A 27,633-nucleotide genomic window follows, 5' to 3' on the forward strand; every position below is an offset into this window, starting at 1 on the left:
CCTCCTAAAACTTTTCATTTTTTTGTTTGATTTGTCGCTCACTTACTAAACAACAACAACACGTATTCAACTTTCTCTGTGACTACAAACCTGATGCACTAGTTCTTACTGAGACCTGGCTTCATGCAGGCTTATCGCCGGATATTAATGCTGCCCTGCCAGCTAACTTCTCTCTGGTTAGATTAGGCAGACAAAACAAACGTGGTGGAGGAATCACTTATTTTTTAAAAAGGAGTATACTTGCAAAATTGATGAACTTCAAATTCCTGTTTGTGAAGCTTTGACATTTACACTTATTCCTAAATTCACATACTCTGGGGTGCTGATTTACTGACCTCCTGGATACCCTGGAAAATGGTGCACCTCTTTACCTGACCTTTTCGTCCCCCATATCTTGCGTACATATAATTTTACTCTGGTTGGGGCCCTTAATCTTCATCTTGAGGATCTGGACAACATCCGCACTAGATCCTTTATCGAGGACTTGAACGTCTTTGAATTGATGCTGCGCAGTTCCCTACTCGCGCACACCACGTGGCACCTCTTGGATCCCATTTTTTTCGACTATCAAGAGTTTGCTGACAGACCCTCCACTTTGACTGTGTTGCTCACTGCAAGGTATTGGAAGGATGCTGGTAGAAGTCATATGCTGTAGATGCTAAGTCAGAATATAGAGAATCACTTAAAGCTTACCACGCTTCTTGTAAGTCTGCCAGTGCCTCATATTATACAGCTAAAATCACTAAGGCCCAGAATTACCAGAAGACTCTTTAAAGTGGTGAAAGAACATTCGGGTGTTAGTAACACCCTATCCAAGCCTTCTCTTTCCCAACAATAATGTGATGAGCTAGCTCTCTTCTTCCCTCACAAAGTGGAAAATATTCATTCTCAGCTGGCCAAAGATCCGCTGCTGCTAGCTGCATTTAGGGATCTCCCTGATAGACCTAAAGTAATTTCCAATTACTTGGCATCTAAAACAAGATTGTGCTGCTAACTTAAGTGAGTGGTCTCCTCTAGACAGGCCATCCTTTGTTGGTACCCTGTGTTCAATTAAATCTGGCTCTCCACTGGACTATCTTACTCCAGATAAGCTTTACCTGTTTGACCCACCTGTACTAACAACAATTATGGAGGTTCCGAATACATCTCTGAAAGAGGGGCGAGTACCTCAGAGATGGAAGCATGCTCTAGTTCGCCCTCTTTAAAAAAAAAATTTTTAAAACGACTACTGACTGCCTCTAAAACCTCTGCCCCATATCCTTGCTATCTATTTTCTTCAAAGTGCCGGAGAAGCATGTCAACGCCCAACTCTCCTCGTTTGTTGATGCTCACTATCCTCTCCACCCTTCCCAGTCGGGTTTCAGGGCTGGGCACAGCACTGAGTCCTCCCTTTTGGGTGTGACAGAACATCTTGGACAATACCAGGATGAGGGAGGTACTGGCGCACTATTCTTACTGGACTTGACCGTGGCTTTTTACACAAGTGTCCCACTCTATCCTGGAGTCTAGGCATGACTGATTCAGCCCTTGGGTGGCATTTCTCCTTCTTAAAGGATCACATGTTTCAAGTTTCTTTTCCCAACGTGAGGTCCCAAACACAAACCTTGACTTCTGATGTCTTGCAGGGATCCATTTCATGCCCCTTACTGTTCAAAATCTATGTATGTCTTTTGGCGAACCTAACAGAGTTGTGGTCCCACTCTTTTTTTTTTTTTTTTTTTAATTTTTTTTTATGTCGATGATACCCAGAACTGCATCTGGGGATGACGAAAATTGCCGCTTGGTTGAATTAAAATTCATTTAAACCTAACAGTGAAAAGACTGAGGTCCAAGTTCTAGGCAACAAGTGCTCCATTTGGGGTGCCAAACACTGGACAGAATTGCTAGGGACCCCTCCCACTCCGGTATCTAACTCCCACTGGGTTTTCTTATTGATAATAAGCTCTCTATGAAGCTGCAGATAGCTAGGGTAACAGCCACTTGTTTTGCAGTCCTTAAATGGTTGAAAAAGATTTTGTGACTCTTTAGCAGCCAAGAGGACCGTTATTCGGGCACTGGTTATTTTCCGACTGGACTACGTCTATGTGCTGTATTTAGGCGCATATAAATTGTCTATACAGCGACTGCAAATTGTTCAGAACTCCGCTGCCAAGCTGCTTTATCACTTACCCAGATATGTTTCTCATTTGCTTAAAGAACTTCATTAGCTTAAGGTGGCCAAACATTTTGAATTCAAAGCATTGTACTATATTTTCAAGGCCAAATTTGGCCTGGGACCGCTCTACATTCAGGAACTAGTAGCTCCCTATCAGCCCACTTGGCTGTTAAGATCCTCGACCCAAGCCCTGTCGTACCCAGTTTTCGCTTAACCCGTATGAAGGGCCATTCCTTTGCCAGTCTGGGCCATAAGTTCTGGAACTCTTTACCGGGCTACTTTAGGAACAATAAATCATTTCTCACTTTCCGTTAAATGTTGAAAACTGGGCTATTCTGAAATCTGCATTATGGCACAGCATATCTGCGACCGTCTTATGGCCGAAAACCCTTTGGGGTAGCTGTGCGCGCTACAAGTTGCTAATAATGTTTTGTGCCCTTCAGATGTGTTCAAATCCGCTCCACCATTGGACGCAGTAAAATATTACTGAACTTCGATAGAGTTTCTGGGATGGAATTTATCCCAGATACTAATGAACTGCTGGGTACAGGTGTTCTATTCTTTTGGATTTTTGGAAGGTTAAAATGCAGGTACCACTAGGCCGTCTGCTATTAAAAATTCAGCTTTCCTTTTTGATATCCATCTATGGACTTCGCCTTCTTCAACAAAGAAAACCATTTCCCTCAGTAAGGATTCTACTGGGTTGCTCTCCAACGTCTTACAATTCCTTTGATTACCTAAAAATAGGACATTCCCCCATGCAATCCTTTTCCATTTTGTACAAGTATTGCAACACCCTTATCAGCTGTTTTTTCTTTAGCATTACACTCTCGGAGATGTCAATTTGTCTGATTTTGACATATTCTGAAAAGTATGCGGACTCCAAATGTAAATGGATTTCCAAATTGTAGGACAGCCTGTTCAAACAGATATCAGACTTATAGATGGTGTAAACTTCAAACTCTTTTTCAAACCAGAATCCTATTTCTTATCATGGAAGCATCCTTTCAGTTTCAATTTTTGGAAAAACTTCAAACAGATTACTGTGTGATTTTAAATTTGTCCATTTAAGCAGTACGGTCTAAACCCAGACCTTCCTTCATTCCTGATATTTGGTCCTCTGTAAGTGGTTTATCTGACAAATTACAACTAGGTTGACATACGTGTGCCCAGTTGTGTCTTCTTTGTCATGCTTCTAGTATTTACTCTGGACCCCTGGTCTGCCCATTGTACTTTGTGTTATGTTCTTCTCTTTCCTCTGACCTCTCCCAAAGCCACTCCCTAAAAAAATAAAAACTATTTGGTGCATAGGGATGCCCTGACTAGGGTGTGGGATTCCTATACCCGCATGCCCAGGACGTATTGTTTGGGGTCAAGGGCAACACATTTTAATCTTTATTTTGTCCACTGGACATGTAGTCCCAACCCCCTGTAGCACATAACCTTTAGCTGCCAGTTTAAAGTGCCACACTATGGACCTATGAAAGAGAATTCTCTGCAACTAAGGTGAGATTTCTATCAATATGTTTGAACTGTTCAAACTTGTGTACGCATGGTCCATTAATGCAAAGCCGTTAGGTCCCTCAGGAAATGAAGTGAGCTGTGAGTTTGTCTTTACTGACAGTGGTCACAGTACAAAAATGAGTTTACAAAGATTAACAATTTAAGATTACTTGTAATGCCCCCATAATGCTTCCTGATTAGATGCAAATAGGTGCAGAAGCTTGAAACTAGATTGGTGATCGCTTTCAAAACAAAATCGCACATAAAATGAGTCTAGAAAACAAGCATTTGCAATGCAATAGGTCTCGCATTAGGAAAATTTGAGCTATTTGTATTGTAAATTACACATTTTTTATTTGTGTTGGTTTTGTAAATAGCGAAATTAATAGCTTTGTCATTTACAATGCCAATACTGTTAATTTTTGCAAATGTGACACCTATAGCATTTGTAATGCAACATGTTTTGTATTTACGTGACTTGGATGTATTGATATTACAAATAACAATGGCTTTGAATTTTTTTTAAAATAATTAATACTTAAATAAAATGTATTGTAATTTATAATGGCAATAGCTTAAACTTTTGTAAATAACTTTTGTGAAGATTATGTTCAGTGTATTTTATTGTGACGAAAATCCAAGAACAGAAGTGAAATATTAACATCTTTTTATGACATTTGTAATAAAGCTTGAAACATTGAGAGAACATATTTGAACCAGTTGTTGTTGAATGGTTGCACAGATTGATGCTGTGGTGGCGCTGAGTGATGTGGTGGCGACGAGTGATGCTGAGGCGTTCAGTGATGATGTGGTAGCGCATAGTGATGATGTGGTCCCCCTGAGTGATGCTGTGGTGGTGGTGGTGCTGAGTGATAGATATAGTGAGTGCGATAGATAGTGTGAGGGCGGATGTGGTGGTGGGTGTGGTGGTGGGTGTGGTGGTGGTGGACATGGTGGTGGTGGACGTGGGGGTTGTGGACATGGTGAAGGACGTGGTGGTGGAGGAGGTGGTGGTGATGGACATGGTGGTGGAGGTGGACATGGTGGTGGGTGTGGTGGTGGTGGACATGGTGGTGGTGGACATGGTGGTGGTGGACATGGTGGTGGTGGACATGGTGGTGGTGGACATGGTAGTTGTGGACATGGTGATGGACGTAGTGGTGGTGGTGGACATGATGGTGGATGTGATGGTGGTGGATGTGGTGGTGGACGTGGTGGTGGTGGTGGTGGTGGTGGTGGTGGATGTGGTGGTGGTGGTGGACGTGGTGGTGGACGTAGTGGTGGATGTGGTGGTGGACGTGGTGGACATGGTGGTGGTGGATATGGTGGTGGTGGATGTGGTGGTGGTGGATGTGGTGGTGGTGGATGTGGTGGTGACGTGGTGTTGGTGGACGTAGTGGTGGATGTGGTGGTGGTGGACGTGGTGGACATGGTGGTGGTGGACGTGGTGGACGACGTGGTGGTGGTTGGTGTGGGAGGGTTAAAATCTGAAGCACTCCAGAGGCGATGAGAATCGCTTTTACAGAAAGTCAATGAGAGCGGTATAATCTTTCAAAGATATCCGTAGTTTATTTGTGGATTTATTTTTCCTTATTACTTCATATGAAACGTAAATGTTCAATCCTTGTAAATACAGTCCGATTAAATCATAGGACAGTTCATCACATGTGTTGATGCTAATTACACTTTGAAACGAGCAAAAGCTCTTCATCAGGGGGGATTTTCTGGGAAGTTAAACAACTGAAATACGGGTCTGAATCCAAGAAGACAGATTGCGAGCAAGACAAAAACATTCAACTGTAGCAAAATGCTACGTCTGGGGTGAAGGAAACAAAACTACAGCAGTAAAAGACTCTAGGAGAAGGTGCTGAGTAGGGCGCCCCGTTTTGCGCGAAGCGTGTGGGTGAAAATACTGAATCTAAAAATACCCGAGTGAATTCACGTGTTCCGAGGCATTTATGTGCGGAAAACAGGAGAAAAAGAAATGTGCTTAGGACACACAAATGTGAGGGTAAAGAACTTGAATGGATCTGTGACACTAATCAGTGAGTGAGCTCAAAACAAAGAGAAGGAATCGTGCTGAAAAAAGCAAATGTGTCTTTAGATGTGTGACACGGACAAAAAAAAGTGACCTATGGACGTGGAAACAAGCATTATTAAAATGTAGCCTAGCCTAACAAGAAACAGCGCAGCAATCGGTGCAAGTGATGCCGCATATTAAACCTGCTGGTTACCGAGTTAAATACGGGTGACCGAAAGTGATCTGTGAAAACACAGTGCTCTGAACAAGTGAATATGTAAGAGTTAGCGCGGTTAAAAAGTTCAGAGAAATATGGCCGTCGGGCATACCTTAGTGCTTGAAGCTCACATTGCCGAAGCCAACCATGTCGGTGTTCAGTAAACGCCGTTGGGAGTGAAGTTAGCGGTGTGCTGACTACAAGAAGCACTCCAAGACCCGGAATGCAGCCCCGGGGTCACAAGAAGTAGAAAACAGACAACGCGCTGCCGCGGCGTCTAAGAAGAAAGTGAGAGATGTGGGGAAACGTTAAGAGCATAAACGCGGCCGTGAAATGGGAGCCGCGAGCGTGGAAAAAAAATTGACACAAAAGAATGCATGTGCCACGAGCGCTGTGAGGGAGCTAGACAAGGATGCCAGCATTCACGAGCAGATGGTCCTGTTTACCTATGGACGTGGAAACAAGCATTAGTAAAATGTAACCTAGCCTAACAAGAAACAGCGCGGCAATCGGTGCAAGTGATGCCGCATATTAAACCTGCTGGTTACCGAGTTAAATACGGGTGAACGAAAGTGATCGGTGAAAACACAGTGCTCTGAACAAGTGAATATGTAAGAGTTAGCGCGGTTAACAAGTTTTGAAAAGGGCCTTCCACCACGCAGCTGCATTTTTAGTATTGTTGGAACAGTTTGAGCTAGAAACAAAAAATATTGTCGTTAAAATATGCAGACGATGTTGTAAATGCGGAAAATCTATAATTATGCGAAAATCACGCGACCGCACAATGGTATAATTTCCGTAGCCTTGCTTTTAGCCTACATGTATCATTCGGGCAAGCTCAACGGACTTAGGGACACATACTTCACCAGAAAGATACTACGACTCGTGCTAGAAACAAAAACTTAACAGAAATATTGAAAGAATTCTCAGTATATTATACTACAGTATACTAATTATAATGGTATACCACATGAACAGGAGAACAGTAATGGAATTAGTAATACGAATAATGACCATAATAAAACAGTATGCAGCACAGCTCTGTGATGCACACTAATGGCGGCACGGCGCTGTAAACATCTCAACATAGAACTCAATTGTAACTTTGAAAGTAACTCGCATCACGGTGACAGTGACAACAGGAATAACGCTGACACTCACAATAATCACATTAATAGGTATCATACAGTGTGTAGTGATGCGGTGCTTATATTCAATAACCAGTTTAGGCCGAGCCGTGGTGATATGTTATGTGCAAGGGAGTTATTGGGAGGGGGAGGGGGGGCGGGAGTGTGTGCAGGAGGAAAGGGACAACCTGAGAGGAGAGAGGCAAGATAACGGACAGAGCCCGACTGTTGTGCTCAATAATAACACGGAACGTGAAAAACGGGTTTGTGGGAAAGGAGGAAAAGTAGAAGGTTGGAAGGGAAAGGAAAATGCAGCGGGGAGGTGAAAAAAGTAACAAAAGGGAAAGAAGCGAGGAGAGCGAGAGAGTACATATAGAAGGGAAGGAAAACCTCGAAGACTTTGGATAAAAGGTGAACAACAGAGAAGGAAGGAGGTGAGGAAATGCACTGGAAGTGAAGGAAACAGTGGGAGGAAGGAAGGAAACGGCGAAAGACGGAGTCAAGCTAGGGAGGTGAGAAAAGAGAACGAGGTGAAAAGACGAGTGAGAGAATAATCTAGAAATAAGGAAACAACCCAAGACAGAGAGAAGGAAGGGGGTTGAGTAGAGTGGGGAAAAGGGCAAGAAGGGCTGGGGTGAAAGGCCAACGCGAGAGAGGGGCGGGAGGTAAGAGATGAGTGAAGAGAGAAAGTAGGGCTTGCAGAACAGAGGGTGGTAGAAGGAAGTTTCCAGAGGAAAAGATATTAGAAATGGCAGGAGGTGAGAGAAAAGAGACCTTGGTAGAAGGAGGGAATATGGGAAAGAGGAGCTCAGTGGAAGTCGGGGAAATGAGGGTAGATTGGGGTAGATACAACTATGGAAAGACGGAAAAGGATGAGGGAAATGGGGGGCAAGGAATGAGCATGTGAATGAAAGAAGAGTGTGTAAAGAGTTAGCAGGGTGAAGGAGTAGAGATGGGAAGAAAAAGTGATGGAAGTAAATCAGGAAATGAAGGAACCAGTTATGGATTTAATATCACAATTGGATGTATGAATTGAAGCCTATAGTGCTGATGGGGGGGTGGGGTGTAGCGCCTTGATGCCTGGAAAGGGCTTGAACTATCAAAAAGTGAAGAGACAGCTTGTGAAAAGCAAGGGCGTCCGAGAGGTAGAATGCGAGAGCGCCATGGCACGAACTTCAGGATGTTAGGGAAACAAGCTCTCGGCATTGCTGGGTGGGCGGGGGAGCAGCAGCCTGTGGTGTGAGAGACAAATGTTGGTGTGCGAGGCTTCCTTTCAAGTCGGGTGGGGGAGCAGGGGAGCCAGCAAGTGGGTGGGAATAGCTCTCGGCATTGCTGGGTGGGCGGGGGAGCAGCAGCCTGTGGTGTGAGAGACAAATGTTGGAGTGCGAGGCTTCCTTTCAAGTTGGGTGGGGGAGCAGGGGAGCTAGCAAGTGGGAGGGAATGACTGAGGCCAAGCGCGCGCTGGTGAAGCGTCACGCTTCAATACTTAACATGCATTGTGAGAAATCCGCTCGTTTAAGAGAGTTTGGTCACATGTAATAGGTTCAGAGCAATAAATTGCTCGACCTAAAAACGGTGGAGCAGGAGTAAGACTAGCAGGGGTGAGAGAGTTTTGTGAAGTAAAACATTGGAAATGCAAGCCCTCTAATTAACAGAAACAATATAGCTTTTTACACATATGCATGCTATTTGTAAACACCTGTGAAGTACTTACTTGTGGCTCCAAGAAGACTGACGTCAAGCCACGCAGCTACTTTGAAGTTATTGGTTTCTTTGTGCCCGTGAAGCACACGATTTTAAGAATACCTGCAAAGTACTTTGGTGCGACCTTAACACCAAGCCAAGCTGGCACAGCTTTCCTAGCCCCTATCACAGTTACGTTGGAAGATAAAACCTGAACTACATTAATGTCCCTAAGCAGCAGGGAGTCACAGCTACACAGGGAAAAACAGGTACAGCCTCATAATAATAATGATGAAATATAAAATGTGTGCTTACAGTGTGCGCTACAGTACAGTGTGCAGCAGAGAAGTGTGCCACACTGAGGAGAGCGTTCGCTGCTATTGCTCTACCAAGGCTTGTGTGCACTAACATTAACATTTGGGCAAAATACATGGCGTTGCTTTGGGCCTGATAATGGTGTTGCTTTGGGCCTGGTAATGGCAGTGCTTTGGGCCTAATATTTAAAGGCCATTGCGGTTGCCAGGTTTGTCCGTCGTATTGGGCTTTCTGGAAAAAAAGCGAGGAATGCTGGCTCTGCTGGTATCATAGGAAGAGAGCAGCCTCGGCAGGGTCACCAAAGGAGTAAATGAAGGACCATTTACAGCTCCGGGTTGGGAAGGGAAGACTTACCTTGCCGCGCCGGTAAAATATATGGAGCCCACTTAATTACTTTTTGATTCCAGTGGGCTGGTTTTTACTTATCGACCTGGACAAGATGAAAGGCTATACTGGCTCCTTCGGTATTGAATCATGTGACGCTAAGATGCACTAGCATTGTAGCAGCATGTACAGTAACTCTAAAGTATCCTAGCATATAAGATACGGCTAGATGAAGTGTTCGCATCTAACATGGGGCAGCTTCAGATATCTGCACCAATAGCTATTTTATGGGGAAAGATGGGCATTTTACAGCATATGCTAATGAATATTTACAAAATAAAAACAAACAATAAATAAAAGTGTTCAAACCCAAAATAATAGACAATAAAAATATGTGCATTTAAGAGCCCAGGAGTGAGTGACTGCCAAGGGCATTCTTCACACCGCTACCACACAAGAGGGTGGGTGCATTTAAAGGGGAGCTGCATGTTTTGGGACAACTCGAGCACAACCGAGCTAAGGAAGCACAGAGCTATTTGTCGTGCAGCAGTCTCTGCATAACCTTGATCCAAAGCAAAGGGTATTTAGTCACTGTTTTCTGCCGGCTTGCGGCACTGATGTGAGAGTAAATTCACACAATGTTTATACTTTAAAAGCCTGTGAAGTACTTAGCTGCGGCTCCAGAAAGACGGACACAAAGCCATGGAGCTCCTTTGAGGTGATTTGTTTTTGTGTGCATATAAAGCATACAATATCAAGAGCACCTGGGTGCAGCTTTAATACCAAGCAGCAAGTTTAAATGTAATCTCTTAAAAGACGACCAGCACACACTAAACAGCTCTAATTAAAAAAAAGTGTGTTTTTGGCCTAGAATGCAAGTGATCTGCAGGGGCTGTAACTTTTTGTATTTCATGAACATCACCCGCTTAGCAAAATACAAAAAGAGCATAGCATAAAAATAAAATGTAATCCAAAATAATAATACCAAGCGGACCAAAACTAGGCAAAATCTGGAAATATATATAAATGATAACCCGATATTCACACAGTTGGTAGGGGGAAAACCTTTTACAGTCTTTACGCATTGCACTGAACATTAAAACTGATTGCTTTTGCTGGCGAGAAAGTGTTGCTTACAGTTGTTAAATATAAGTTATAATACAATAAAATTAAGAAAAAGACACATATAGCAATCTCAAATTTTAGCAGCTATATGCAGACAATTTTGAACAAAAGCGCCTCCTGAGTTGGGCTTATCTCGAGGAAGCGCATTCCTCAAAGGCTCCGTGAAAACTAGCTGAAACGCGAGAATAAGCCCCCAGTAACAACAGGATGTTTATGGGCTGTTACCAGAGCTTTTATACACATTAAACCAGGAAAAATTAGAAGTTGATCCCAAAGACTATTTAAACCTATGCACAAAACAAAAAAATATATAAAACACACACTGATTTGCAGCAAGCAAAATAAGCTACAAAGTTACATGCAGATTTAATGGTTAAAAAGAAACAACACGATTAAGAGGGCACATCCTTTTTAGCCCCGGTCACAAAGTAATGTTGGAGAATAAAACGTGAATTAGCTGAAAGTTCCCCTTAGCAGCAGACAATCACAGCTACTCGGGGAAATAAGAGGATATATAAAATATGTGCATGGAGCGCACGTTCTACCTAGGTGCTCTAGGCACTTTAGTGCGTTGAGGAAAGATACAAGGTCCTTAAAAAAAGGTACGAAGGTTCTGGTGTTATTGTAAGGTGGATGAGAGTTCTACTTCCCTTACTGCAGCAGCTCTAGTGGAGAGTCTCAGTGGCACCATTAAAGTATAGTGTACACGGGTCAGTTATTAAACCACAAAAAAGCAGAAACTGATCCCAAAGACTGTTCCAACTATAACTACTGTTCTTAAAGTAAAATACCGCACTGGCAGGGTTCAAGGGGCCTGGTGCCACTGCACCAACGGTAGGTACGCCCTTGCTCGGCAGTCCTGGCAGCCGTCTCTTCGGTAGCGTAAATGGTGTCTATTTTAAGAGAACATGGGAATCTTCAGGTCACGCACTTTCAGTAAAACGCAGTCGGTTCTCGAGCTGCTCTGGGCCCGTGGCGGGGTGAGATGCGCCTGGGGCCTACTCGAGGACGGACCTTGCCCTGGCGCTGAAGGAATGCAGCCGGCCTTATAAGGCACTTCGCAGTGAGATTTTTTTCCATTTCTCGCAGAGAACAGGCTGGGCTGGGCAAAGTCTGCAAATAAAGCGCCCTCTCGCATCCCTGTGAATTTCACCTTCCCTGTGTGAGTGGGCCTGGGCACCAAGAGGCGCTCCCCGCTGTCCTCTTTATGCTTTTACTTCCCGAGGCAGGAGACAGCTGCAGGGCTTTCTGTTCCCGCTGTTCAGGTCCACCTTCGGCGCGGCCATGAGTGATTTGCCGACCTCAGTAGAGGAGAGCAGCGCGCCACCAGGAGGTGAGTGTGTGTGCGTGCCCTTGTGCTAGTCCCAGTGAAAAGGTCCGTCAGTGAATGCCGTGACGTCACTACCGTTCTCAAAGCCCACTCTCTGACAGTGTGGAGATCTGTCTGATGTCAGTGGGCGTCGGCTGATGAGGACGTATTGATTGGGTGAAGAGGACAGAATGTGATTATAAATTCAACAGGAGGAACAAGCCGTGAGCGTGCACTCTCCCGAACTTCCGGTGTCGGGATGTGCACGCTCACGGCTGTCGTGGGGCGGGACTTCCGTCTTATGCGCCCATGGAGTGGATGGCCGGCCCAGAGGAGCGGTGGCAGCAGAAGTCAGGAGTGGCGGCTGAGGCTGCTGATGCGGTAAGGTAAGTGGGGCTTAGTCGTGGGGGTGTGTGTCTGTGTGTGCGTGTCTACGTGTGTGTGTGTGTGTGTGTGTGTGCGTGCTTCCGTGAGTGTAGCTGTGTGTGCGCGCGTGAATGAGAGAGGCTGACGCTGTGATTGTGGAATGTAGAGCAAAAGATGTGCACGGCTGGGGGGGGCTGGGCATGCGCGTCCACGAGGTGCAATCGGCGCTCGTGCCCCGGTCTGTGGTCCCTTCAGCGCTAACTAGGCAGCAATAGGTCTTTCGCTGACGCAAGACCTAAAAAGGATATCATTAAGAAGTGTCAGAATAAACAGCATGACGCACAGGATGTCAATTGTCTAACAAATCTAAACGGGGCTACAAATTGTCCATCCTGAGCTCCTGTACTAGGAGGACCTGGCATGGCTTGCAGCAGTCCTTCCAAGTCTGAAACGTTGAGCTGCAAATCCAACTCAAAGTGAAAGTGCTGTTCTTATGGAGGCCACGCTGTGTGTGATTGGATGGTACTCCCCTTGCCTTTTGTGTGAGGGTCTCTAGCACTTGAGGACAATGGCCCATGAGGGCCACAGCTGTCAGTCAACTACCGCTGAGTGTGATTAACATGGCAGCATCTCATGCTTCACTGCCTGCAGTAGGCCTCACATAGCAGGTCCAAGGAGGCAGAAGGGTCCATCTGCCTATTGGGCTCACCTCTTGTTTGGTGCAGAGTCAGATGTAAAGAGGCAAAATACCATCCGTTTTTATGCCTGAGCACTCAATCCCTCACTTCCAGCAAACAGTGGAGCCCACATATCACATTTACCTTTCATGGCACTGGTGCATTTTCTGCACAATCTTCTGGGGAATTACAGGAAAGAACAAGCATTTACAATGCAATGGTTTTGCCTTTGTTAAAGTTAGAGCTATTGGCATTGCTCTTGACATTATTTTTATTTATGTTTTTTTAACATAAATAAATGGCATTGTCATTTACAATGCCACTAGCTTTATCTCTCGCAAATGACACACAGAGCCCCCCCACACACACACCCACACAAAGCTTCCCACACACACAGCCACACAAAGCTTCCCACACACACAGCCACACAAAGCACCCCACACACACCCACAGAGCACTCTACACACATTTACACAGCACAAGCAGGCAACAGGGGCACACGGAGGCACAAGCAGGCAACATTCCAGACGTCACAACTTAAATAGGCGGCTCAGTGAACTGTCTCCCGGGATACATTTCACGACCATTCAGCGCAATGAGTTGTGCAGCACCCCGTTGTTTCTAATTCACGATCACAACACTCAGTGCTTTAAATGGGGAAAAAAAGTGCAGGTACTCATCAGATCGAGCTGGGGGCGTGGCAAGGAGGCGGGGCTAGAGGCGGGACTAAGGGTGGGTCTAATGAAAAACATTTGAATGGCGCAAGAATTTTTTTCGGTTGCGAATGATGACAAATTGCTTCCCTCCGCAATTTATTGTTGATGTCCTTGCATGTATTAAGTTGTACCAGTTGACAGACTGTTGAAAAGTAACTATCAGGTTTCCCTTTTTGTCAAACGCACTACCACCCTCCCCTCGAAATAATTTTTCTATTCAGCTGCTGCCCACGCTTTAGATAACACTTTTTTGGATGCCAGGATACCTCTACCCTCTGATGTCCCTAGCCCTTGCTAATTAGCCCCATGTCCCCTCCGATGTCCCATGTGTCTCTTTTCATTTTCTCTTTTTTCAGGTGGTCACAGCACCTTTCATCTTAAATGTCCCCTCGTTCATCTCCTCAAATTCCTTATCTTGCTTTTTCTAGGATACCCCTCCCCCACTTAAAATACCATTCTGCCAACCCCGACTCTCATCAGATGATCCTCATCTCATCCATCAGCTGTTTTGTTTTAAACCCACTGCCCCGCGCCCGCAGTCTATTCTCTAATATTGTTTGTTTGCCCCTTTCTTCTTCTTCAGATAAACCCTCGTTATCTTTAGCTGACTGTGCTTTTATACAAGCTCTCCTCAGTTGTCCCCTTTCTTACCCGCCAGCTGCTGTGCTATCCTTTCCGTCTTTTATGACTCCCTGCCTTGCAGATCAGAGAGGCTACAGATATGCTGCCCGCTTTTGTTATCACACCTTGGAGGGGTGCTGGGCCTTTATTGCGGCATGTTCTGCACTCTTGTCTCGCCGCTGTAGCCTGCTGCCGTCCTGCCCCGGGCGGGGGGGCGGGGGGGGGGCTGATTTTTCAGGCAAACTGCAGAGTGGAGCAGCAGGCGCTCTGAGAAGGGGTGAAACACTTCAACACCTCATTAACAGGCTAAAGGTCTTACAAAGACCTGTGGTGAAGTACTCGGGTGCTGTGTGTGTGCCCGGGAACTGTCTCGGCCGGGCTGACACACACGGCGGGGGAGGGGGGGGCTGAAGCCCTTTGATCACAATGGGCGTTGCACGCCTGGGCCACACGTTGCTCTGCTTTGGCGACACGGCGTCACTGCCAAACGTGTGTTTATGCAAACATGGAAATGTATGCAAAGAGCATCTTAAAATCGTCTATCTGGACAACATCCGAAATGTGAAAACATGTTTAGCATTTTGTGTGGAAATAAAATATAAAAGTATTGTGTTTTAACCAAGAAGGGATGCGAGGCATGCTAAGGCGCCCATGCTCATAACATGGGGGCTCAAATGAAAGGATAGCAAAAATCGCAGCATTCCTAATAATTCCACAAGGTGGCTATACCAGCACGCTTAAACTGTAAACCTCACCTCTGCTGACGGGAAAACAATGACATGGAAAACCTATCTACACGACGTTCTTGGATGGCACGGTTCCGCCCAGCAATGATTCGTAACTGACCAGCAGCAACCTTTCTAATCAGCAACATTACCTGGGATTTTTCATTCAGACAACACTTTGGATTATTCAAGGCATGGCACTTCCAAGCCAGCGGTGCCCGGTGAAATGGCGCCTGCTTTGCCTGCTCTGCACTTGCTTCGACCTCGCTCGGGGGTAGATCAGATATTCCGTCCTAGAGGAGCTGGACCCGGGCACCTTCGTGGGAAACCTCGCCAAGGATCTGGGCATTGACGTCATCGGTCTGAACTCCCGCGGGCTGAAGCTGATGTCGAGAGCCAAGAAGCAGCACTTCCAGGTGAATATGAACAAGGGCGTCTTACTGACGAGCGAACGGCACTGACAGGGAAGAGCTGTGCGCAGAGAGCCCTACCTGTAAACTGAATTTAGAGCTGGTTATTGATAACCCATTGGAAATGCATCGCCTTGAAATAGAGATAATTGACGTGAATGACAACGCGCCTTCGTTTAGTGAAAATAAACTCACCCTTAACATCCCCGAGTCGGCGTTGCCGGGCAGCGCGTTTCCAATCGGAAACGCCATGGATCCTGATATTGCTGCAAATGCCCTCCAGGGGTACACACTCAGCCATACGGAATATTTTGACATTAAAACAACTGAAGTATATTCCAAGAAAGAGAAATCTACAGAATTGACTTTAACCCAGCAGCTCGTCTTTAACCCAGCAGCTCGTCTTCCCCGTCAGGTCCCGGGCCGGCAGCCAATCACAGCGCGGCCCGGGAATGACGTCACGGGGGTGTCCCGCAGTTCCGCCCCCGGCCTGCCTGGCTTCCTGGTCGCGGGCCGGGGACTGCAGAAGATTCGGGGGCGTTCCCGGCTTTCGGCTGACGTCGCGTGACGTCGGCAAAAGCCAAAGAATCTCGGGAACGCCCCCGAATCTGGTCCGGCATTGACGGACAGGCCCCTCGTCCAATGGCTAGGCTCCATTTATGGAGCCAGCCAATGAATGACGAGGGCCGACCCAAAGCCACACTACAGTTCTCATCAGGTTTTCGCCTGCGCGAAAAAGATGCGCAGAGCGCATCTTTTCGCCAGGCAAAACCTAAAAACAAATCATATGGGTGAAACCAGTAATAACAGTACCATTTTAAGAGAAGGACACACACACACACACCGTGGAGCTGAATATCAGTGTCACAGTGCACAGATTCATAATACCAGCAAAAAGTGTCCAGAAGAAAAAGGTGAAAAATCTAGGGTTGCCATGCAGAAAAGGTTGTTTTCCTACAATGGCATTATGTGACGTTGCCCTTAACCAGTGATGAAGTGCATCGTTTATCAGCATGGAGTCAAATCACGTTCTCTTAAAAAAGAAACGAAAACACACCTCTTTGCACCTTTTCTAATGTTTGTCCCACTATCTTTAGCTTAATTTTTCTTTCAAAATATACCGCGGTGAATAGTCCCTTTCTACAAATCAGTCTGCATGTGTCCTCCTTTTCAGGTTTGACTTAATAGTGCTTGTGCCTATTCGGGCAAAATATTGTGTAGAATATTTAACAACTGGAGGGCTCTGTGGAATTATTTTGCCACCAGTTAAACCAGAGGTGGTATGCAAACACCAGGGCTCAGGAATGGAGTTTACCCTATTACAGGCTAACTGATTCCCTATTATTTGTGTTATACTATTATACTTTATGATTTGTTTGATTCTCACGCATGTATTACCATTTTTTTTGTCAGACCAAATGTTACACTAGTTCCTGTCTTGTAAAGCGCTCCGATACCCACTAGGGTCACATCTTTCACGCTATACAGAACTTTCTAAATAAAATAAATAAATATTAATTATATTGGGGGCCAACTAGTGCTGGTAGAAACAAAGTGTGTTTGTACAGAGTGGTCTTTCATTTAGGCATTTCTTGAAATAGTTTTGCGACACTTATTAATGAGCGGCTGGCTCTCTTTGTTTACAGAGTCAAACTCTCATGTTACAGGTACTATCTGCTTTCATGCAATTGTCAAAAAAGTAAATTAATGGATGCTGCTAGCTGAGCATAAAAAAGGAATAAAAAGAGGATTAAAAAGAATTAGTGTGGAAAATGTAAATGGAAAACATCGTTTAAGTTCGCCATGAAAATAAAGGGAGAGGGGCAATTTTGTCCAAACAATAATTTACAGAGAGGTAATAATCACAAGCTACCAAATAACCAACACTATGCAAATCTCATAAAATGAAGCAATCCAAATAATAAAGGTTTATGATGCAAAGATGGTTGTTAGGATGTTTGGACAGATTTGTATGTAGATGGGAGCGAGACTGTCTTGTGACAACAACCGAACTGATATTTTGGGAGACAGATGTGGCTCCACCCGGTTGTAATTCTAAACACGGGCATCTCTCTAGCATCTCCATTCACCATTAAAAGGATTCTTCTAGTAGAAGTAGGGGGGCAGTAAGCTTCCACCACAGCCACAACAGATGATGTCGCACTAAGACCCTCATAACAAGGGCCCGACATGATTGCGATACACACAGTAATATCTGTTGATGCAAATATCGCAGTTAAGAGTTTGGTGGCTAATAACTCAGTCCTGCAATTTTCCTCTCATACGTTTTGGCAGGTTGAACCTGACAACATTTATTAATTGGAAAATGCCCCATAATTATCTGTACATACAAATGTAGGTGCAATAAGCACCTAAATCTGCATGTTAGTCCCCTTATTCGGGGACAACTCCTCATTTGGAGTCATTTATTAGAACCAAAAAATCCTGACCTTGTGGAGTTCGAATTTGTTGGGGTGCTAAATATTGGCCCAAAAACTGAACAGCTTGTAATAAGTGCCACAGTATCAGACCCCTAACTGGGTGGAACCAATGGTCTGGGCAGCAAGAAGCTGACTTGTTCTATAGCTTACGTCTAAATAAACCCCTTAAAAAGTTAATGAAACACACAAAATATAACATACAGTGAACAGCGCCCCTTCTGGTCTGTTTACTTCTAGATGCCACCAAACAAACCCCATATCAGAGTAGCTTCTTGAAGAGAGAATCTTGCAATGGTATAACATACAGAGAGCGATTTACTCCTAATTGCTTTTGAAATTATTGAACCCAATCTACATTGTGGGGTATGAACCCCAAAAGAATATCTACAAAGCAATTAGTTATTCCACTTTAATGCAGTTCAGTGGATTAAGCTAGCGATAAACCGCATGAGGCAGTTCAACAATAGCAATCTGTTGGTTAAACGAATGCAGCAATTTTAAAGTTTTAATTAACCAAATTGATTAATTGACTATAAGCAAGTTGATTAATTGACTACCAAGCGCCTTGCCAACATACGATTCAGTCCCTATGGATCACACAAGGACATCATTTACAACTGAAATTAAACACAGAAAACAATTCTTAGAGATCATAAGCAGCTAAAGTAAAAAGGCATAAATTGAGAATCTGAATCACTATTACTCTGCAGCCTTTCTGGACATTCATTCATTTAACCTGGACTTTCGCATGCATTTAAAAAAAGCCCACACCACAGAGAAATTAGCCCCCAGCTTGGCAGCACACACAACTGCCCGGTAGCCAGTCCGGCCCTGATCCCTTAGTTTCATTTGGAACTAATAGCATAGCTATCATGGACGTTATTTAGGGGTCGCCAGTGGTCGCAGCATGCCCCTTGTGACCCCTGGCACTGCTTTTGCGACCCCTGCCTCAGCAGCGGCAAAATCCGTGGCAGGAACAGAAGCAGCTCCTCCTAACGGATGTCGGTGGGGGCTTCACTCACGTCGTTTTTTTTGTCACATTTTCATTATATTAATAGTGAATAATATTACATTATTTGCTATTAGTGTAATAAAAATATTGATCATAAATAGCTGGAATATGACTTTCCCTGGCAGCTGAGGTAAGTAAAAAAATGCTCTTAAATTAATGTAATGTTGTGTGTGTGTGTCTGTCTGTCTGTCTCTTCCGCTACCCCAGGCATTTTGGTGAATTGATGGCATGCTTGCTATAATACTTAAATTATCATAATTTAGACTCATTTGAGGTTCGAGTAATTTGCACAATTAATTGGGTTAGGTTGGAGTTCACATTTCTCACACTTTAAAGAATAATGATTAAAGAAACCGACCCGATTACAACAAAAGAAAAACAGGCGTGAGACTCCGCCTTTTATCGAGACACACTTGCCCCATGTGGGTATCACAGTTTGTGGGTCTCACTTTTCAGTTCTTCAGCTCAAAAACGGACTGTGTTAAGCAAGTTGGCTCGTGTGTGGTTTCGTGGTCTATGCAATTTATAAAATTAGCATTAAGCAAAACTAAACGCACGCTGTAACTCACCTGCTCTTCGTGAAGTGTCCTGGTTTCACCTGGACACATTTTACATGTGCTTCGAGAGTGTGGAAAAAATGATGCAATTGCACGTGCACTAATTCTATTTTTGAAAGTTACAAAACTGCCTTTCTGATAGCAACTTTTTCCATTCATCGTGATCAAGACTAAATATAATCTAGTGACCAATGAAACCACATTTCATTTATTTCTATTTAATTGCAATAGTGCTGGAATCTGAATTACCAACATTGAATTAAGCTAAACTCGTCCCTGAATTTGCCTGCAATAAAAGTCATTTAGTAATGCTAGAGTTTAGAACTACAATGAAAGTTCATTCAAAACAACGTCAGTACAAAGCAGTATTTCTGTGCAGCACACCCGGTATATAAAACAGATTATTTCCCAGCTGAAATTGTCCAGATAAATAGTCATGTTTTTCTTCTATATGCATTACTCGCATTTCTCACATTTTTAGGATTTTGTCTCGAAAGAAACCACAGTGGAAAGGACTTGCTAAAAACATTTTCTCTGCTCCAGGAAACCGCTTCGCAAGACGCGTTTATAAGATTTCAAAGTAGGAAACTATTTCGGAACATGAATGTATTTTTGGGGATAGCTGTACCTGCTTTCCAGGGGAACCCATAGTTTTCAGCGGTTTTCCATAGAAGAATGAAGGTGAGAAGCGGCAGTCCTGGGGTCTCCCGAGGTTCAGCGCGAGCACAGCAGTCCCTAAGCATGTGGCGTTTCAGCTCGCGCACTGCGCAGGAACTATGTCAACAGAGGTATGTGTGAGGAGAGTCCCCTCGGGCAACAGCAGCCTCCTGCAAAGCACCGGCCAGATAGGGAGAAGACCGGGCGGGAGAAGCGGCGAAGAAGAAAAGCAAAAGTCTGCTAAAAATACAACGTGAGATCACGCTCCTCTCAAAGACAGACGGGATGTGCACGCTCACGGCTGTCGTGGGGCGGGACTTCCGTCTTATGCGCCCACGGAGTGGATGGCCGGCCCAGAGGAGCGGTGGCAGCAGAAGTCAGGAGTTGCGGCTGAGGCTGCTGATGCGGTAAGGTAAGTGGGGCCTAGTCGTGGGGGTGTGTGTCTGTGTGTGCGTGTCTACCTGTGTGTGTGTGTGCGTGCTTCCGTGAGTGTAGCTGTGTGCGCGCGCGTGAATGAGAGAGGCTGACGCTGTGATTGTGGAATGTAGAGCAAAAGATGTGCACGGCTGGGGGTGGGGGGGCTGGGCATGCGCGTCCACGAGGTGCAATCGGCGCTCCTGCCCCGGCCTGTGGTCCCTTCAGCGCTAACTAGGCAGCAATAGGTCTTTCGCTGACGCGAGACCGAAAAAACTTTTGCTGAACTAATGTGCAATTAAAAGTACAATTTCTTTGAAGCGTCGTTTGGTGAAACCGGTTTGTTGAATGCCAATTACTCCAGTAAAGTTTCCCAATGGAGAATCCGTGTAAGACCAATTTAAGCAAAATTATGGGAAACCTGCAAATAAACAACCATTGCCAAAGTCTATACGTCTTGCTTAGATTACCACCCTGATAGCTTTGCGAGTGTGTGTTTTTTTTAGACCTGGTTTTTGCAAAATGTTATTTTTGGGGAGTGTGTGTGTGTATATAGCTAAATGATGTAATTTTTTAATTCATGAGTGATGTAACATGTGAGTTCATAAGCACTGCATGGCTGGGGACAAGGTATAGTTATCTTAGTAAACCAGAACGGGTGAATTTCCGTGTTTATTTATTTTTTTTGCTTCAAAACAATACTTTCTAATACTTTTTATCGCCTGCACAGCGCGAATTTTCACGATGTGTGGACGAACTGAAGAGTGGGCAGGGTTCGGACGGCCTCCGACCGTCCTCCACACACGCCCACTGTGACGGCCAGGGGCCATCCGCAGCACGCAAAGGGTTAATACAAGGCCTAAACATGACATCACTTTAACCTTGGTGTTGTTTTCCCCATGACTTTTTTTTAGTTAAAAAAAAAATGTATGTAAAGTTAGATAGTGAGTGTGTGTGTGTATGTATGTATGTATGTGTGTGTATATATATATATATATATATATGTGTGTGTGTGTGTATATATATCCCCAATAAAGATGACACTGCGGTTCAAAACGTTTATTTCAACAATACAGACTAGGCCTTTCCAATAGAATGCGTAGGATCAGGGGAAAATACACCTGTAAGACAAGTTTGCTGTGTATGTAGGTAGTAGTAAGCGCTTTATAAATGCAATTACAATACAATACTATAAGAAAGAATGTGTAATATTGAATTTTAAGTGTAAATAGTGGTATAGTTTTTAAGCAGACTCCACGAAGGATGATGATTATTGAGAGGTTGTTAGTCACGACGTTTAGACCGGTAAATCAATTAATGGATTTGCAATGGATTAACCATGTAGGCCCACTTGGGCGCAATTATGAAATTATCTCTGAAGGAAAATTGAATTTATGTAAAGTAAGTGTGACATTTAGCTCACTTGAGCTAAATTAACTATGTGGTGTATAGCGAACGTTTGGAATGTAACGCTCATCTACTGAAGCATGTTGTCACAACAGACTGTAAATAATGCGAAGACCGCAATGACTAGTAATGTATATGAGTGTTCTACAAAAAAAATGTAGATACTTTATATGTATGGCTTTCCTTTTACAATTAATTATGGAGAGAATAATTTACGTTTTCTATAAATTGCGATAGAAAGTATATATTGGTTTATCTGTGTACTACGACGGTGTATTGAAAAACTACGAGTCTGTCTTCACATTAATCACGTTTATAGTTTGGTCATGTGACTTGGTTTTGGAGCACGTAATGCACTTTAAAAATGGGCGCGTTCAATGTTCTCGCTATCAGTGAACAAGACTGTTTTACAGGCGAAAAGCGTTTGATGGCGGCAGTTTGAAATAAAACTGAACCGTACATGGTGTTGTCTTTATTGGATGGATTTATAGGACCTGTTCCCGAAAGGGCACAGCGACAACACAACTTCTGTTCAGGTGTGGCAAGGAAATACTCTAGAGAAGCGAGAGGATGGATATATATATATATATATATATATATATATATATATCATATGTGTATACAATTCTAATAAAATCAAGCTGTGAATAACGCTAAATTATGGGCCCACTTTTGAAAGAAAGTCACAAAAGTGCATCCCTGGTGTATATCTTTGCATTAGTGCCAATTTACAACTTTCACGATTTCCGAAGAATTTACAGAACTATGCCTTAAAACTTTACTCCTCGAAAAAGATTTAGTGAATTGCATTTTCACATGCCCTAGTGTACACACACATAATTTCTCCCTCAAAATAATCTGCTGAAAATTTGCAAGTTTACTTTCCATACAACCCTTTTTTTCTCCACCTTGTAAAAAGCTTTACTTCTGCCCTTGTCAGGAGTAAATTACTAGCCTTTCCCAGTGTAAAAATAAATCCGAGAAGAGTTGTTGAAAACACTTACACCAGTGGCAGCTCCTCCGCTAAGGCAGAGAAGCGTCGCCCCTCTGCCAGGAAGCAGCAAAAGAAAGGAAAAAATAAAATGATAATAAATAATGTTATTATTATTATTATTTTTTAACCTCCTGCTGCGGCAGCATGCTTGAGGGGGCGGGGCTGCAGAGCAGGAAAGGAGTTGTAGAACACTCCTAAGTGTGCAATTACTGTTTGACCGGCCCTCTCGGGCCGCCCAAAACAGTCATGCGTACTTTCCTTGTTCTCCATAAAGACTGCATTACAGTCTGCATGGAGAACATGCCCACCCCTCTAGCCCCTGGCTGAGCGCCTTCTCACGCCACTCAGACGAATCACAACGCTGTATTGCAGCGTTGTGTTTGAATGCGAGGAGCATTGGAGCCCTGGTGCTTCCTGCTTCCTGTTTCTCACAAGATGCCAGGAAGAGTATGGGACACAGGAGACGCTCTGGTGGCCTGCCAGCCGTCTGGCTGGGAGGTAAGTGATTATTTTCTTTTTTTTCCCCGAATTCCCCCACCCCGCCTCTTCGCCCCCACCTACCCCACTGCTGCTTCTAGGCAGCAGCCGCGACTGCAAGTTACTTCCAACCCCATTATGTAGATTTGCAGTCAGAGGACCATCTTTAACCCGAGGACCCTTCCTCTGAGGTGTTGAAAGTTTTATTTAATCTTTAGAAATTGGATTTGCTAATGGCTAAAAAACATTCGCAAATCCATTAGATCCCGAACTGTAGACCTACTGATACCTATTCTTTAAAATATACCTACAGTAGGCTTTGGCTTCACCCTGTGACGTAAACTCTCAACTCATCCTTTTAGCTGTTAGGTGTGATTTTCTGAACTCTTGTGAGTGCATCCTTAGGAATGCACGAGGAACTACTCTGTAATATACCCCGAATTATCATACCATTTACTTTCTGTACTTAATCTCCTATATACATTTTATTCAAAAAGCAGTCCTTTTTGGCACTCTTTCCTCCGCACTGGCAAAGTTAGTCTAGCATTAACGTGCTAAACAGCATTTGTGCATGCACCACATGCAAATAGCACTGTTTGCATTGGCACTTAAAATGCATACATATTATGTCAATGATTTTTCCGGATTGGAGAACAGTCCTGAACCCAACAAGAGCAGCACGAAGAAAAGTAAAACGCAAGTCCACGCTTTAAACTCCAGATGGCAGCAGACCATTAAACATGCATTTCCTTCCATCCAATGAAAATCATAATACAAGTTTATACGAAAAGGCAGCTAAAACATAGAAATATGTTCTGCCTGAGCCTCATCTCTGGTGGTCTAGTGGTAGAGCGTCACTGCTCTGCTGCTGGACTGCCCTTCTGTCTCTCTTTTGTCTGCTTTTCTCTACTTCTTTTGCCTTCCTTCTGCTTTTTGCACATTTGCACTTTTGCACTTTTTTACGCTTCTCGCAACCTTTGATTCTGTGATCCCCCATGGCCACAACCCCCTCCAAGGACCCTTCCCGCCTCCCAGCTGTTCAGCCATTCCCCCACACATTACTTGATGTTGGCCACTGCACAGCTGTGCTGAATACCTCCCAAATGCAAGCCAGTCGCTTCCTATCCGTGCCTGGATCCCACCCATCTCCGGGGACCCTGGTTCAAGGACCTTCCACCGATACGACACCAGCCCCCTCTGCAACCTCAACACAGGACACCGCCTGCCACCTTGTGTCACTGAAGGACCCAAGGACCCTTCTCCTGCCTGAACCAAGGACCCTTCTCCTGCCTGAATTGCAGCCAAAACCTCACCCACCCCAACACACCAGCTCCTCTTGTCACCCAGCTGACAAACAGCGCACCCGACCAGCTCAACTGCATCCTCCTCAACACGCGCTCACTCAACAAACATGCCACAGAAATCTGGTACCTCCTCGACGCTGCCTTCTTCACGGAAACCCAGACCAACCCCTGCTCTTGTCGGGACATCGCCACCGCCATCCATGATGGCTACAAAATAACCTGCAAGAACTACGCCAACCGAGCAGGAGGAGGCATCACCATCTTTCACAAGAACACCCTCTGTCTGACCACTCACTCGAACGACATAACGACAGCCATGGGACACTTCCATTTCCAGATCCAGACCAACCCAAACTTCACCCACCATGGCACCCTCCTCTACAGGCCTCCTGACCCCCTGCCCTCCTTTCACCAAAGCCATCATAGACCTCATCGTACCCCAGGCTCTCGCATCCACCGATTACATCCTACTCGGCAACCTCTGCTTCCTCCTGGACAATGCCAGTGGCCAGAACACTACATCCCTTCTGGAGAACCTCGCTAACATCGGACTCAAGCAGCTAGTCACCGTTCCCACCCACACAGCTAGACACCCGCTCATCCCCGTCTTTTCTGTCAGCGGGAACATCACCCATGGCCACACCATCAAACTCCTTTGTACCAACCACCGCTGAGTGCACTACACCTTCGCCAATCCCACCATTCACCACTGCTCTCACAGCCCTCCCGTCGTATTTGGAACAAGGCCACCAAAGAACAGCTCATCGCCTTCCTCAACACTACCACACTGCCGAAATCAACAGACGCCAGCACCTCCGCACGCAACCTTCACGGATAGATCTCCAACTGCTCCGACACTCTGGCACCCTTCAAGAAGGAACAGCGCAATCAACACTCCAAGAAAGCCAGCTGGTTCACCCCCACCCTCCTGTAGTCCAGACGCACCTGTAAATGACTCGAGAAGAGATGGAGTTACAAGAAAACCCCAGAAACCTATGCAACCTATAAAACCGCCATCAACTCTCACCATCTCCTCCTCAAAACCACAAAGTAAATGACCCTCCAAGACCGAATCAACGCCAATGCACACAACAGCTAAGAACTCTTTGACAACGTTGAAGAGCTTGCCAGGACCAACAGCGAGACCACAGACATCCCACCCTCCCAAGACCTCTGCAGCAAATTCTGCACCTTCTTCCACCACAAAATGGGGCAAATCTGCGACCCCTTCGACACCAAAGACAGTGCCACAACTCCCATCACCTCTTCACGCAACCATGCAGCACTCCAATAGATCCCTCTCAACTGGACTCTTCTTTCCACAGACAACGCACTTAAGACCATGAAGAGCATCCACTCCGGAACCCTGCCCGTATCACATCTTCCATAGAGCAGCCACCTCCATCACCCCAGAGCTTTGCCGCACCATCAACTGCTCCATTGAAACTGCTACCTTCCCTGACAACTGGAAACATGCAGAGATCAAACCCCTGCCGAAGAAGCCATCTGCCGACCTGACAGGCCTCAAGAATTGTGAACCCATTTCCCACCTCACCCTTCCCTGCAAAGGTCATAGAGAAGGCCATCAATGCCCAACTCTCCGAGTTCATCGAAGAGAACCACGTCCTAGACATCTCTCAGTCCCGCTTGCAAAGTAACCACAGCACCGAGATCGCACTCCTCACCAGAACCGACGACATCCGCTCCCTCCTCAACCACAACAAAACCACAACCCAAATCCTATTGGACCTCTTGGCTGCCTTCGATACCTTCTCCCACTGTACCCTAATCACAATATTCCCCTACGCTGGCATACTGTGGAGAAGTGTGGCTCAGGGGTTAGAGGCAGCAGACCCGGAAGCTGAGATCGGTCCTGGACCAGGGTTCAATTCCCCGCCTCGACGGGGTCTTGGGCTAAAAATTCCACGGACTCGATAATTCTCGCCCCGGTGCCTCCTCGACTCACGGGTTCACACTCTGCGACTCTGGGCAATAGCTTGCTTAATCTCCACAACGGCCCCTCGCGGCGGGATGCCTGACTTTCACCTTGTGGATACCCTGCTATCTCACAGGGGAATACCAGGAAGGGTTCCCTAAGCAAGCGCCGGGAAACCCACTGCGGGTAGCTGTGCGCTATATAAGCTCAACTACATTTACATTTACATTTACTGGACTGGATCCACACCTTCCTTAACGGCCAAACACAGCGAGTTAGACTACCTCTGTTCCTCCTCAGAACCTACAGACATCAGCTGCAGAGTGCCCCTCCCTGAGCCCCACCCTCTTTAACGCCTACATGGCCCCCCTCGTGGCCATCGTAAGACCTCACGGGCTCAACATCGTCTCCTATGCATTCAACACCCAGCTGATCCTCTCCCTCACCAACAAATTCTTAGCCGCCAGAACCAACTTTCCCAGCTTAATGAAGGCCGTTGCCACCTAGATGAAAGATAGCTGTCTCAAGCTCAACTCGGACAAGACCGAAGTACTCATCCTGGGATCCACCCCTTCAGCTTGGGACGACTCCTGGTCGTCCCAGGCTGAACATCGCACAACACCTCCGACAACTCCACTAGCTCACAGTCAACTAGTGAATCCCCTTCAAGCTCCTCACATATGCCTACAAGGCGCTCCACGATGATGAACCAGCATTTCTGAACCACCCCCTCTCATTCTACATACCTGCCACACAACTTTGCTCCGCCCAAATTGCACTGGCCACCATCCCGTGTATTCACAACACCAGATCTGGAGGAAGATCCTTTTCTTACCTCGCCGCTAAGACTTGGAACACCCTAACCCTCCACCTCAGGCAATCCCCGTCGCTGACACAATTCAGGAAGGATCACAAGACCTGGCTCTGTGACTCAACCTCTACTCCCAGACGGGCCTTTGACATCTATGAAACTTACACTATTTGTGGCAAACATATTGGGACCTAGTCACAAACTGCATTTAGTAGTTTGTAAAGTTGTACTGCTCATGTACTACAAAATGCTATTAGCAAACTTACGTGTAAAGACCTTTGCTGCCTCCTCTTTTGATTTTTGGCGGAGTTCTCAGTTTTAGTGGTGAAT

General features: G+C 45.3%; 1 protein-coding gene across 2 annotated transcripts in view; it reads left to right on the top strand.

The window, feature by feature from the left end:
• RRP15 (ribosomal RNA processing 15 homolog) overlaps window positions 1–27,633 on the top strand; it is a 201,912-nt gene that overhangs the window by 35,988 nt on the left and 138,291 nt on the right. The window lies entirely within an intron of this gene.

This window comes from Lissotriton helveticus, chromosome 6, assembly GCF_964261635.1.
Source record: "Lissotriton helveticus chromosome 6, aLisHel1.1, whole genome shotgun sequence".
NCBI lineage: Eukaryota > Metazoa > Chordata > Amphibia > Caudata > Salamandridae > Lissotriton > Lissotriton helveticus.